This window comes from Excalfactoria chinensis, chromosome 1 (assembly GCF_039878825.1).
Source record: "Excalfactoria chinensis isolate bCotChi1 chromosome 1, bCotChi1.hap2, whole genome shotgun sequence".
Classification (NCBI taxonomy): domain Eukaryota; kingdom Metazoa; phylum Chordata; class Aves; order Galliformes; family Phasianidae; genus Excalfactoria; species Excalfactoria chinensis.
The window spans coordinates 79,191,416-79,206,541 of NC_092825.1; the positions used below are offsets into that span (position 1 = coordinate 79,191,416).

General features: G+C 48.7%; 1 long non-coding RNA gene across 1 annotated transcript in view; it reads right to left on the reverse strand.

The window, feature by feature from the left end:
* LOC140254690 (uncharacterized) overlaps window positions 1-15,126 on the reverse strand; it is a 41,764-nt gene that overhangs the window by 19,448 nt on the left and 7,190 nt on the right. The window lies entirely within an intron of this gene.

Consider the following 15,126-nt stretch of genomic DNA (forward strand, 5'->3'; position numbering starts at 1 on the left):
AGCTAAGGGGAGGTGCGGAACCCTCGGCATATAGCAGCGTTCCCACCACACTGGGAGTCTGGGGATGGCACACCCAGCACCCATCCTCCCTGGGTACTGTGGACCCCTTTGAAAGCAGGGGGAGCATGAGCTGGAAGAGCTCAGACCTGTGGCGAGCAAAGTTCATGCTTAACTTGCTGCCTTGTAATTGCCCCATTGTAGGTCATGGTGGGGTGGAGACTTCTCTTGGTCCTTCAAGCCAATCATCCCTAATGAGAATAACACTCGTACAGTGCTTCCAATTTATCTATATAGAGGCATTTTGTCAAAGTGGACTCTGTTAGTAGCACAGGAAAGGCTTGGCTGGGTCAACTCTATGATCCACTTGCCCCGTGTCAATGGGCAAGTGCCTATTGCTATATGACACATCTCCCTAGAGCTCCTGACAGTATATTAATATTGACCATGATGTTTGATGGCCCTTTTAATCTTTTTCTCTCATGATCCACCTACACCCCTCTGTCTGTGATCATATTTTGCTTATTGGCTTACTGTCCTTCATCCCGTTCTATACACAGCAACACAAAGGAGCAGAGTGGTGCTGGGACCTGAACAAAACCAGGCAGCTCATCCATGGGAGCATGCCAGGCAGAACATAGGCCACCTGTTAGTCTTTCCTCTCTGCTTCTTTCCAAACCCTTACAACTCATTTTTTTAAGAGCATGCCCTTTTATTTCCTTTCACTTGAGTGCAAAGAGATGGATGAAAACATTGGTGAAACTCAACTCATATATGATTTCATCAAAAAACATTTGCCTCCTGTGTGCTGTAAGGCTCACGGGCCTCTTTGAGCACGTAGGTCCAGCTTTGTATTGCTTTGCACAGCTGTGATGTTTGTGGTTTCTTTTGTGTTAGGGGAAGCTACAGTAGACGAAAGAAATCAGAATCATTCAAACAGCTGGACACAGGATGGCAATGCCATCTGAGCACACTCCCCAGTGAAGCAAGGAAAACTGTGATCCACGTGTATCAAAGCTGGGATTTTTACCTTGACCATTTTTAGTGCCTATAGGGCCAACACAAATAACTCAACCCCCCTCAGAGTCATCTTCCTCAATTTGGATAATGCTGAGCAGAAGAAAAAGGTCTCAGTGCATAAACAACAAATAAGACCCTTTCCCTCAACTGCTCAGAAAGGCTTTCAGAAAGGAGCTTGTCCCCTGCCTGGCAGCAGCAGTGCAGCAGGTGAGAAGCACATTTCTTGCTGCTGACAAATCTAAAGAGGGCCAGGAGGAGCAGCGTGGGGCCCTGCTGCCCACAAATGAGGCACAAAGCAGGAGGAACAAGACCTGGGCTCCAGCTGGGCCTCCTCTGCTGCAGCTGCCTGCCTCCCACCTTCGTCCTGCGCTGCGGTGACTGTACCCAAACTGGGGGCTTGCAGGTGCCTGACCTCATTGTGCTGGGTGAAGGAGGGAGGGGGGGGCTCCACATGGGTAATTAAAGCTGAAAACCCTGGGTGGTGCCCGGAAGCTGAGTGTTAACTGGCAGCTCCAATGGAGGCTCAGGACCGAGGCTGGAGACACACTGAAGGCTTCAGAGGAAAATTCAGGAAATAACACTGAAGATTGTGGTGACCCAGGAGTCAGATTGAATGCAGAATAAAGCCCACATCTGGGCAAACAGTGCCCTTATGTTGTAGCCTAGGACCTCATTTAGGAAAGAACTTTATATCTCCTTCAAGAGTTTATAGGGCCATGCCCCTGGAAAACCATTCTGTGGACACCCTTGTTACTAGTCTGGTCTGGGATGCACTGTTGAGCTTTGTTATGTTGCTGCCCCTCCCCACCCTCCAACACCTCCTAAGTTGTGAGGCTTGTACATGGAGGATCTTCTTTACCCTGAGGTGCCACTAGCAGCAAACCAATTGCCCTCGCTATGGAGGTATACCCCAAAACCTCCAGTTTCAAACAGCAGCGCCTCCAATGCTCAGTGCTCACACATGTCCTGGGCTGGGTCCTTTTGCAAGCTTCTGCTCTACTGAAAAAACTACTCTGGCATGTCATGATGGCTTAAAGCAAAGCCCTCATATGTCTTTGTTTCTACCCTAATAGTGTCTCTCAAGATGCTGTCATAAAAGTATGGTTTAGCTTGGAATTAGAGCTTGTGAAAGTTTGACCTACACCTCCAATTTATCCAAGTCTCACCAAGAATGCCTGCCCAAATTTGTAGAAGACTATGGCCAGAGGAGCTGATGGCAAGCCAGGTGAGATGGTGAACCACCAAAAAACAGAGGGTGTAGACCCCATCAAGGCTCATTTTGTACCTGGTAGTTGGAGAACGGCATCAGAAGGCGGCTTGCTGTTGGGTTTCACCCTGAAACAAGGTTCCTGGCTTTGGGAAGGGGCCCGGGAGTCTTACAAATGTCAGCCCCCACAAAAGCAGGCAAGTGGCAGGGACGTCAGTGCAGATTTACATCCCGAGGTCACCACGTCCTGAGTGGTAAACGGGTGGACAAAGAAGTTAATCGAGGAGTCAGAAAGGGCAACTTGGAGAGGAGCGGCAGCTGGGAGTGGGAAAGCAGGAATCAAGGCAATTAGTAGGGGAAAGGAAAAAAAAAAAAAGAAGAAAAAAAAGAGGGACAATCTTGCATGCCTTTCCAGTTTTTCCACATGGAAAGAACAGCACCTTATTGTCTGAAACCACATTATTTTTTAACATCAGTTGAGAAAGAGCAAACAGGAGGTTTGGGCTGATGTCTCTATCTCTTTCTTCGTGGCAGAGCACTGCCCAGCTGCAAGCTGCAAAGCAGTGCCAGCCCAATTTGCATCCTCACAGGAGGGGCTTGGCATTACATGTGTGCTGAGGTAATTAATATTACACATTAATACCGTACCACACGAGGTCTGTGCTCTGCAGAGCCCTCAGTGCTATCATTATGAGTGGCAACAGGTGGGTGCAGCCTGCAGCCATGCTGGCATTTCTGAAGCACAGAACCAGGCCACATTCCTTTCTGAGCTGAGCCTCGACCATCTTTTCAACGAGCTCAGGGGGAGCCCAGGCTGGAGCTAGTGGCACTGAATATGCAGGCAGAGCTGCAATAGCTCTTGGATGTCTTGGGCACAAGAAGGCAATCCAGTGGCAGCTTCAGTGAGGTGAGGCCAATACAGTAAATGTATTTTGCCAAGTGGCTGAGGGCCCTCAGCTGGCTGAGCCCATCCTTTTTGTATAGGGTCTGCTTGGAAAAAACAACAAAAACAAGCAACCAAACCCACCACACCAGCCAACTCCACACTCAAAACAAGAGTAATTGTCATCAGAAGCCTTTGGAACACAGAAAGGTTGGACTGAACGGTCCAATGATCTCTTGTGCCCTGCAAACCTATGAACTCGTGCCCCATCTTTCAGACACTGGTTTTCTCTCCCAAGAGCTGGGTACAAAGCACAGATGTTCCATCCTCCCCGCACACGGTGCACCGTGAGCACTGGATGGCTGCTCTTTGCTCAAGGCATCAGTGCCTGTTTTTCCTATGCTCGCCCTGCTTGACTTACTCAAACCACGGCATTAAAAACGTCACCCAGACAATATTTTGTCTGCGATGCTGTTGCACAGCTGCCTTCGCGCTGGAGGAGAAGGCTCAGCAGAACCAAAACAGGGAACTGCGCGTAGGTCCCCACGTCCCCAACACGTCAGCCCCCCGCTCCCCGTCCCTCCGGAGCATCTCCCTCCTGCCCCGTCCCCTCGCCCCCCGGCCAGGCCCGCCGCAGCGCGGGCGCACGGCCCCGCGGGCAGGCACAATGGCGCTGACAGGCGCCTTTATCCCCAGCGCCGCCCGCGCAGCCCCCGCGCCCGCGCTCGCCCGGCTCCCAAAGCCTTCATTGCTGCCAATTCGTTACGGGACGCCGCCGGGATTCAAGGCTGACAGCTCCGGCAAAGCAGGAGAAATGGGCTCAGTGGGGAGCGAGGGGGCCTGCCCTCTTCTCTTCCCTCCTCCCCCCCCCCATCCTTTTTATTTTTTTCCGCCCCCCCACAAGAAATACCTTTCTCAGCAAGGCTTTTTAAGGGCCCCCCGCGCCGCTGGCCGGCGCATGCACGGGGGCACCGAGGAAAGCCCGGGCAGGGGTCAGGGACGTCCCAGGAGGGTCTGTCAGCAACGCCTTGCTCTCCCCCCGGCCCCCTCCATCTCCAGTGACAAGTCCCTGTCTCTCTGCCCAGGACAAGCGTGACATCTTATTCCCCCCACCCCTCCACCTCCCCGGCCGTCCCCACCCGCACTGGCTTTGTGAAAGCGGGAGGGATGCTGCTGCAGGGTGTAAGCAAAGCACTGCTCTTCTCTGAAACACGTTTCCTCTCAGGATGTAGGGTCCAAAACACAGCTCCTCTCGGGATGTAGGCTCTGAACACAACAGGAGCGGGAAGCTGGTCCAGTGATCTGGAGGCAGACATTTGTGCTAGGATGTTTGGGAAAGAAGCGGCGGCTGCAATGGTTTGGGAACGAGAGGGCTTATGATCCAGACCACGGAAATAAGATACATCGCAGGAGAAGGCATTCCCACACTTCCAGACTTGGGAGAAAATCCACCTCAAATGCTGGCTTTAGTTACATAAAGCGGGGCGTGTTTCAAGTGCACCCCGACTCTGACAGCTCTGCTGAAAGCATTTAGAAATGGGCTCTGCACTCTCCTAACTTGATCTCTGCTATCCGTGTTTTTACAGTCAGTTTTTTGCTGAGCTCTGGTCCACATCCAACTTTGCAAACCAGTCCCTGTGGGTCAGAGAGGGATAACAGAAGAGCATGGCGATTGTTCCCTTGTCCCTGCTGCAGCCGGTTGGCGGGCCCTTTGTCAAGTCCCCTTGTCACCCACCCACCCTGGTTACGAGCCCACGGACCCACAGCCTTGTTGCTTTCTGGAGGGAAAGCTACACCAGAGGGACAGCGTTTCACATGCCCCTTTGGGCTAAGGCTGTTCTTTCGGCTGACACACTTCCCACTTGGAGATAAAGGCAGCTCAGATTCAGTTTCTTGGACAGAAAGTCTCTGCTGAAATTTGGATTCTGACTGGACCAAACCCAGAAAAAGAGCAGCAGGCTTTTGGTCTGGTTACATCTGAAGCTTTTAGTGCGAGCCCACAGGGCCGAGCCTTGCACAAACAGCCCGTCCTGGGAGAGCACTGCTTCCTGGAGAGATGAAATCTTTCAGAAACCGAGTGAGGAGAGATTTCAAGTCCCCAGGAAAGAGCCCTTCCTCCCCACTCCCACCCATGGCTTGGCGTCAGCATGGAGCCATGAACCCCTACCCCATTCCAAATCAGATCAAGACAGCAAGCTCTGGGCTATCTCAGTGGGAACGTAGAATCTTAAAGCGTCCCTGGGAATGGAAAAAATCATGGATGTCTGTGAAGTGCTGGCCAGGCCCAAGTGGCTGATTTATAATGGAGGCAGAGCACTGGGGGAGTCGCACATTGCTTAAATTGGGCAAGCGTTATTATTTTCATGCTGTTGGTCCTGGGGAGCAAGCAAGGCAGCAGCAAGTCTCGGTCTTACAAAGGGCAGAGGTGGTAAAAAGTTCACAAGAGAGGGTGACAGCCTTGTTGGGCCACCAGAGGAATAAGCTGTCCAAAGAAGAGCTTCTAAATGAAACAGCCTCTGTGCATTTTCTGCATCTGGACAAAGGAGAGGTTTATTTTGGATGTGCTAGCACAACTGCTGTCTACAAGCCATAAGGTCACACAGTCAAGGTCTGGCTGGTGTCTGGTTGGGAAGCATTCCTCTCTCAGGGCCTCCTCTCAGCAAGCAATTGTAGGCCTAATAAAAATGAACAATATATTCACCATTTCCCACTGCAACGAGTGAACTTTATGCTACAGGATAAGTAGGTTTGTAGGTTTCATTCTTCTTAGTAACAACATGCTCTGGAGCCTGAGCAGGGGATCGATGATAGTCAAGTATTTGACAGATGCTGGCACATGGGAAATGAATAGATTGCATCCCATCATACTTCATCCTACATATCAGGGCAGACTTGCCATGATGGGCACCAGCTGGTGGTCTCATTGGCAGACCATCAGAAAAGACAGTAACACACCTGAAAATGTCAACGCACTTTTCTCACTGGGTCAGGATTCTGGTCTGTGTGGCTGCTGCCAGTAAGTTGCATGCTTATATCTAGCACAAGCAGTCACTGGTTTATCCCTAACTTTCCACCTTTGGTTCTTTTTCAAGCAACCACATACAGTGACCACATTTCACCCTTTTGAAACTTCTCCGAAAAGAAAGGAAGAACTGAAATGATACTGCGTTTGGTACCTGAGTATGGAACTGTTGTGACACTAATGCCATAGACCTAAGTGTGCCAAGTGCTCTGAGTGCTAAAAAGCACTCAGAGACAGAACAAGAATGACTGAATTTGAAATGCCATTTTTTTTTTTGCCCAGAGATGTCTCATAAATAAAGGAAATGCACTGGCAGCACAAGGTAGGAGTGGGGCAGGAGACAATGGCTGGCCAGCAAGGAGAGCTGGTTTGCACAGTGCTGGCTGGGAAGCTGCTTTAGTCACATGCAGCATAGTTGGCTGAAAGAGATGACAAAGAGAGTCAGAAAACTCAAATTAGCCACTTTAATTATCATCTCTACAACTGATGAGACGAGAAGCCACCTCCCTTCTCCACTCCTCCACTGCCAGCTCCATAGGGCGCCTTGTACTGAAAACAGCCTCTGGTGAGAGATGCTCATCACCATTTCCAAGTGTATTGCTGACAGGGGCAAGAGGCTCAGCTCAACACTTCTAGGAGTGAGTAGGTAACAAACTGACAGGAGTTTCCTGCCGTGGACAGTGCTACAATGAAAAGGTAAAAGTAATCTGCAGGATGAAGTCCTCCCAATGTAGGCCCACCGAACAGCTGGCTCTCTTCCATCTTGCATGCTAATGCAGAAACATGAGTTTCTTCAGCAGAGATGAAAGGAAAACACGTTCTCATATCACAAGGGGCCCTTGGGACGGGGATATGGGGTAGGAGGATTTGAGGCAAGAAAGGAGATCTTTCTTCTGCTTTCTGTTCCCATTAGCACTGAGTGCCACACAGGAAGGAGGAGGTTTGATGTCTGAAGAGTCAACTGCTCTCCCTGCTTTTGCTGATGGAGATACAGGCTTGGTGGAAATATCCCACCAGCCGGTATGCTGTGGGGGATGGAGTTCCTCACTTGCCTTGCTTGGGAAGATTGAAGAGATTTTTTCAATTAGCTTTAATTTGCACTGGGTAGAGGCTGAATTGGAGATTTCACGTAAAGGAATGAAATCCTTCTGAAGGGTGGATTTTAACACATCTTTGGAGAAAAGTTTTGTGGTCTGTATTTACCAGTGGTTGCTGTGCTCCCTCCTGGTACACACTATGGATTTACCACCTGAGTTTGGAAGGTGGGGAATAAAGATCTTTGCCCTCACCTTAAGACTTGTAGCTCTGCATAAAACATACAACTGTGTTTGTTTTAGATATGGAGTTTCACAGGAAAGGCTGACCAGGCAGTTCCTCCTTCTCAAAGTTCCAGAGGAATGGCTACTCGTGGGAGATGGCTCAGTGATGAACAGACAGAGCTGGAAGTGTCAGGTCCCACAGACAGTTTCCCTAGCCAGCTTTTTCCAAAGAAGTCCAATTACTCCTAGTCTTATAAACATCATGGAGAAGGAACTCGGACATGCTGAAACAGGGCAAGGACAGAACCAGACCTCAAAAGAGAATAAGGTTTCTGCATAGGTTGGCCTGAAAATAATGCCTCCTATTGATTGTCACGGAATCTACAACAAGGTGTACAATAGCAATATTGGATAGAACAAATTCTCAGCTACAAAATACAACTTTTCAACATAGTCACCACCATTAGCTATACATTTTCGCCAGTGATGAACAAGAGCCTACATGCCACACTCAAAAATCTACATGACCATTTGAAACAAGGTTTGTCTTTCATGATGCTGTCACCACTGCTGAAATGCACCACCCATTGCCTCGCTGTGCTCACATCCACTGTTTGGTCTCCATAAACATTCAGCAAGCATCAGTGAATGTCAACGGGTGCCATTTTCTCTGCATGGAGGAATTCAGTGATACACCTTTGCTTCATCTGCACTCCCATGTCAGATGTTATTTTGTCAGACTGCCCCTCTGCTGTTGTCTGTCACAAGGGAACAACATGTAAGGGAATACTGGTGGGAAGGTTTAGCCTCTACTGCCATACCACCACCATCTGCCCCTGACGCTGTGAGCCAACATGATGAAAACAAGGAAGCATTACTTCTGGAGTAGCCCTCATAAAAATAAACCTATTTATACCCACATGCAAATTATTGTGACTAAACATCATTCTTTGCTCGGTTCCTCAAAGACTGGCAGCAAAAAACACGCTGGCCACTAACATCATATGCTGCGACTCACTTGACACACCATTACTTTCTCAGCAGCAAAAAGGGCAATGAATTTTCTTTTAACTGCTCATTTATATCGAGAAACAGCATGCCCGGGACTCACAGTGACCACCAGAGTTCCCCACATCTTGGTTCCTCCATTAGCGGGTGCATGACCGTGACCACGTCTGCCTCAGCCGCAGGTGAGCAGGCAGGAGCAGGTGCAGATGTCACAGGATATTTAACTCTGCACAGTTCAATTGGGAAAGGTTTTGGCGTGAGCTGCCAGGGAGGTGGGATTTGAAGTCTGGACAACCTGCCCTATTGTGTGCAATTTACAAAGCACAGTCTCCTTGGTGCGTCCAAGGAGTGATTTGATCTACCAGCACTTCAAGGGGAAGAGGGATTCCCAATATCAAAGAGCCCTTTAATCTGGCAGAAAAGGGGCATGATGAGGACCAGCTGCAGGGAGCCGAGGCCAGACAGCTTCAGACTGTGAAGTCAAGGTGCACTTTTTTAACTGTGAAAATAATTAATCCGAGGAGCACATTACCCATAAGGGCAGCCAGTAAATCAGGACCAGATGTTTTTCTGGAAAATATGATATCACCTAGCCAGGGACTGCTCAAACTACAAGGGGAAGAGTCCCAGTGGTCTCCAATGCTGGCTGTAAAGCCCACACTCCACACAGGAATGTGTTTTATATATGTGTGTGTGCACATGTATGTGTAGCTGTACAGGCACAAATCCCCACTTGGTACAGGCCAGCATCACCCTAAGCCAAAGCTGTAGTACAGCATAGCTTATTTATTTACCCACCTCAGTTTTACAACAGTGCACAAGCGTATGGACTGGACTTGGATTCCTTTAGGGGTTCCAAAATATCTGTAGCATTCCCTGCCTCAAAACGGCCATCTCGTCAGCAAGGGATGCCGCAGCCCTGAGAGTGCCTTTCTTCCAGCATCACCCAGAGCCTCCATTGAGAATCACTGGGTTGGGCAAAATCCTGCATTCACCCTCCTTCCCCGCCCCCGGCTGCTCACCCAGACCTCACAAAAAAAGAAAAAAAAAGAGAGAAAACAACCCTCCACACTGCCGACAGCAGCAGCAACCAAGCTACAGGCCCTGTAATTGATGGCTGCAGCGGAGGGACCCCGCTTGTCTGGCTGACTCCCTCACCCCCAGCTCCTCCATCCTTCTCCCCCCCACCCTCTTCTTTTTTCTGGTAGTTGTGGCCTCATCCTCCATCACATTTATTCCTTTTCTCACGAAATAAGGATACTTTAAAAATTGTTTTTGCTATATGCACGCTGTTTATCTTTGGGCATGTCAGTGTCTTTGCATGAGGGAACATGGACGGCTCGCTGCCCAGAACAATGTCAATGCAGTGGGGAGAGGGGGGCGAGTCACAGGGGGAATAATGTGAAAGGGAAACGCTGCCGCACACAGGGCAACACAGATGGACAAAGTGCAGCGAGGCAGCTTAGTTAAAGGGCTGCATTAAAATTAAACAGAGACGGTGCTCATTTTCCAAGGCGACAAGGCGGCTGCAGGAGGGCTTCCTGGCCCTCGCGTGCCTGGTGAAACGAAACCCAAGCAAACCTTTCTCCACCTCACATCCCCAGCAAAACTCAACTGAGCTGCCCACTGTCTTCACTCCACCTGAGCCAATGGGAGCTGGCACTGAGGGGATCCCAACCTCCCTCCCCTTCATGTTTGTGAAACAGAGGCCCTGGCACAGGCTACCTCAAGAAGCTGTGGGTGCCCCATCCCTGGAGGCATTCAGAGCTAGGCTGAATGGGGCCCTGGGCAACCTGAGCTGGTGGGTGGCAGCCCTGCCCACAGCAGGGGGGTTGGAACTCAATGGGCTTAGAGGTACCTTCCAAACCAAACCATACTATGCTTAGGCACTCTGCTAAACAGAGGGCTTGCATTGGAGGAGGGCAAATGGAAGATGTTACCAAAGTAGGATGGAAGAGCAGCTCATTGGTAAGGAACCCTTCCAGGAAGCTGTTCACGGTTCTGCCTTTAATGGAGATAAATTAAAATCTGCATTTCTTGCTGCATAAATATGGAGCTATCCACCTGGTAGACTCTACATAGCTACCCAAGGAAGGACAAAGAGCTGTGTGGTCTTATTTAATGTATCTTATTGTTGGAACTATATCCATTCTGCATACTCTTAAATCACTAACCAAGCTGTCAGTGCAGATCCAGAACATTTATACTGCTGATAATACAAATTAACCAGGCTGTGTGGCAGGTGCTGAATAGCCAGGGTGAATAGCCAAGGTGTCTTGTTGGGCACTGCAGGGTGTGGTGCCACACCTAGGACGTGGGTGCTCATTCCAAACAGAGGCTAGAGGTCAAAGATTTCACTTCTCTTAATTCCTTTTGAATTACCAGGGTTGACATGATTTAGGATACATGCTAAAAACTCATTATGACAGACTTATGGATATTACCCACGCAGGGAACATAAATTATTGCACATTTTCTACCTTTAGTATAAACAACTCTTTTGGCTCAGCTTAACAGTTCATTTCTGGAGGAAAGCATATTCAAAAATTTATGGAACTTGGGGATGAAAACAGAAAAGACCAGCTCCAAGGGTTGTCCTCAGACACACAAGCCCCCCAAGCTCCTGCCCCATGTGATAGAGTTTGGCATGCACATGGCAGGCTCACCAGCTGGGAGGAGCTGCAACTACAGGGTGTGCAGAGGAGAAGGTAGCAGTAGATTACAAAACTGCCCAGACAAATTAGAGAATTAGTCTGAGATCAGCAGGATGGAAATCACGGCAGAGCAAACACAGAATGCCACAGCGAGGTATTTGTATGCCATGCAAAGCAGGATCTAATTGGATAAAGAGCGCTGCTGCGGGATGTGCTCCCAGTACCACAGACAAAAACTTAGCCAATGCTTTCATACTCTTTCAAAACAGACAAGTCTCTTGATGGGATCCATGAATAAGAGATTCATAGGACAGGCATGGGAGGAAAACAACCATGCTACAGTTGGCACCAGAAGATGCTTCAGCTGGATGCTGGGCACAGACAGCACTCTCCAAGGGTAAACAAACTGGGGAGCACTCCGAGATGCAACAGCAAGCATGATAAAAGCTTTAGAAAACAGTCTTTCAGAGAAGATTGAAAGAATTGAGTTTGTTTAGTCTAGTGAAGAGACAACTAAGTGGGAACATAACAGTCTTTTAGTACATAAAGGCTTGTGCTAAGAACTACAGAGTCTAAAAGAGAAGCATGGGGAGGACTGGGTTTGCAGCAAGTATGTAAGCCAACTGAGCAGTAATAGTGAGTCTTTGGAACTATGGATACTGCAGATTCCTTCAGAGGCACACTGCAGGAGAGGACATCTATGGACCATTACCAAGCACCCAGAGGTGTGCCCCTTCCCTGTCCTGCACCCTACTTGACCTTGCAGCTTTACATACAGCTCCTTTCTGACTTCCAGCAAGGCAAGGGAATAAGGTGACCCCCAGCAGTTGTTCATAAAGTGGTTGCCCATTGCCTTTGTCTCCTTGCTCTAACTCATCACCTCTCCTTGCCCTCTGCACACTCAGTTCTTGAAAGACTTCCAAAACTGATTTGCACTCTCTATCTGCAAAGGACTTGCAAGACCCTTGCAGTGAGATCCACAGGAGGTCTCAAACTGCCATGCATGTACCAAATAACAACACCTGTCACAAAGGCCATCTTATCTAAATAGACAAGGCAGAGAAAAATTACATCCCACATCTTGGGGCTAGGAGGACCTGTCAGGTGCCAGTGAGAGAAATGGACCTGGAGCAGAGAAAGCTCAGGAGGACCTGCTTGCAGCCTTCAGTTACCTAAAGGAAGCTGCAGAGAAGGCAAGAGGCAGGCTACACTGGGAGGTGCAGCATGAGACAAGAGGCAACAGGCACTGGTTGCAACAAGAGAATTGCTTCTGGAGTGAAGGAAAAAAATCCTGCCTGGTTCAGCATTGGTGTAGATTTCACAGAAAGACTGTGAAATCCCCAGCCTTGGTGCTTTTTAGAACTCAGCTGAACAGAGAACTGGACACCATGACCTATTTTTGAAGGTAGCCTTGCTTTTAGTGGGGGCTCAAGGGTAGAGCCCTGCTGAGGTCCTGTCTCATATGAACAGGAATACATGAAGAGTATTCCAAATGGCTCCTATGCCATTGGCAACTGCAACTGCACCATGCCACTGGTGCTTCATGCAGTACCCTTTCCACCACGCCAGTCTTTCTTCACACGGACATTTGGCCCGTGAGCCTTTCTTTGGTCTTTATGTCCTGCAAAGTTGGATCCCCGCTGCTTGCATCAGGCTCCAACCCATTGTAAAGCGCTATGTAATAACAACATTTCTTGATCGTGATTTCCAACAATAGCTACCACCCAAGTTCTTGGCTCAGGGCGCAGGCCAATATCTAACAGCATTCAGCTCAGCCCAATATTATCTGAATCCCCACCCCCTCTGACTCCAGCTCCAGAGCTTGGCCGGCTCTGAGCCCAAGCTGCTCCTGCCTGCAAAGCCCAGACATTCTGAGCACCACTCAGAATGGAGGGGGAGCACTCAGAGATGAACTTTTGACAGTGCAAATTCGAGGGAAGGCTGAAGCCCTTGATTGTCTGTCACTGATTTATTGATGCCTCCCTAATTGCGGAATGCCAACCATACATGGAGATCTGCAGAAGGAAAAGACTTGGCTTGATGGAAAGAAGGGTCATCGCAGGCAAATCAGACACAAGCAACAAGAAATGTTTTGTTGTTTTTTTCCCTTTCTGCTGCACTGAATTCAATAAATGTGCATCTGCTGAGCTGTTTCTACACACAGAATACTCCCTTGTTCCAAATTTGGCCTTAAGTCTTGTTGGTAACCTTGATCAACGGTGATCTGCCTGCTGAGGGTATGCGTGTGTATGAACGAGAGGGAGAGACAATGCTCATTTCCAAAGCAGACATTTTTCATCCTCTGCCAGCCATTTTTAAGTTAATCTTAAAAAGATAAGGTAATCATTAGCAAATGCTGGAGAACCACATGTGTTCATTTCTGAGACAAAAATCAGCAATTGTTCCTCATGGACCACTCTACCACATGTCTCTGTGTACACTCATCTCCAGTTCCCTCTGGTTCTATTCAGCAGCTGGCATCTGTCACTGTTACCTCTATGGAGCAGAGCGGGAGTAGGCTGAGGTCCCTGCATCCAACTGCACACATTTCCCTGCTGGAATTTCACTCCTTCCTTCTAGATTTGCTCTTCCAGACACCTTCACATCAGCCCTCCTCCCATTACCTTCTTACGTACACCACACCTGTGAGATGGATCCTGTGTTCTCATCCCAGCACCAGAGCTAAGGAGCATTGGTTGATGCCATACTGGAAAAAGCGTGCAGTCTGCTTTACACTTTGGTATAACCACCCTTTGAGTCTCCCTGCTGTGGCATGGCAGAATGTAGCATCTAAAGTAGGCTCTGCAACAGACAAGTCATTTCTGGGCTGAGGTTTCCAGTCAGTCTATGGAAGGTCCCTTCCAACTTGCACGATACTGTGAAGCAACACTTTCAGTAAAGCATTTAGTTAATACTTTTGTCAGAGAAATTTAGCAGTCTAAATATGTCTCTGCTTGTAATGGCACTTACATCTTGCAGCACGGGGTTTTGGTCATGCATACGTCAAGCTGCTCACTCCTGCCCCGTTTTGGTTACCACATTATAGCTCGGTTTACTGATGTAGGTTTTCACCAGTGCAGACCCAACGGTTCAAGTCTCAGCTGTAGTTCAGATAGAGGCAAATGAGCTTACCGGAGACAGATTAGACAGAGAAAGCAGGTTGCAGGCAGGCTGACCAAGGCAGAGAGCCGACACAGCTTTGGCATGAGCACAGCCAGTGCTGAGAAGGGAAGATCTGCTCACAGAGCTGGAGCGAGGAGCTCCAGGCTGTGTGTGGCAAGGTCTGTGCTGCACAGCACCTTCCTACGCCAAGCTTGGACCCCACGCCTGGAAACTTCATGCATTCCCTTGGCAACAGATTCACTTTCCAAAACAAAATGAACTAAAACAGAATCATTTCCTATGAACGAATTTGGGACGGAATGTAAAGCACAGGCGGGGAAATATATATGTGACATATTTGAAACAGCAGAGAGAATGATTTCATCTAGCATCCAGCGGACTGTGAAAGAGAGTCAGTAGTCCCCCCAAAAGAAAGCCATAACACACGAACCCATTTTATGCTGTCCAAGATGAGAAAGGAAGAGCTGTAGGTACAGGGGTGACAGCTACTTTAGGATCAAAGGAGAAGGCTGAGATGAAACTATAAAACCATCTTCAGATCTGGATGGGGGAGGCTGTACAAAAGGGAAAAACTTAATTAAATGTGGCAAACAATGACTATTTTTTCTGGGAAAGGAACAGTGGTGATTCTACTTCCAACATACCACACCTGAGCAAACATTATCCAAAGATGGCCTGAGTTAGGACTTCATTGGCAGCGTGGCAATGCAGATCTAGCCTTCACTTCACTTCAAAGCCATTGCAGGGGAGGAACTGGCTTGCCACTGGTGCTCAGTATCAGTCCCATCCCTTTCAGAGTACCTCAGATGGATAGTTGCTGGATGTTGCTGAAGATGCAACCATTTCATTCCCACATTTTTAACCAAAAAAAGAAAGAAGGAAAGAAATGAGGTATCACCAATGCTGAAGTGGGTGGCCCAGCTCACGGAATGACAGAATCACAGAACTGCAGT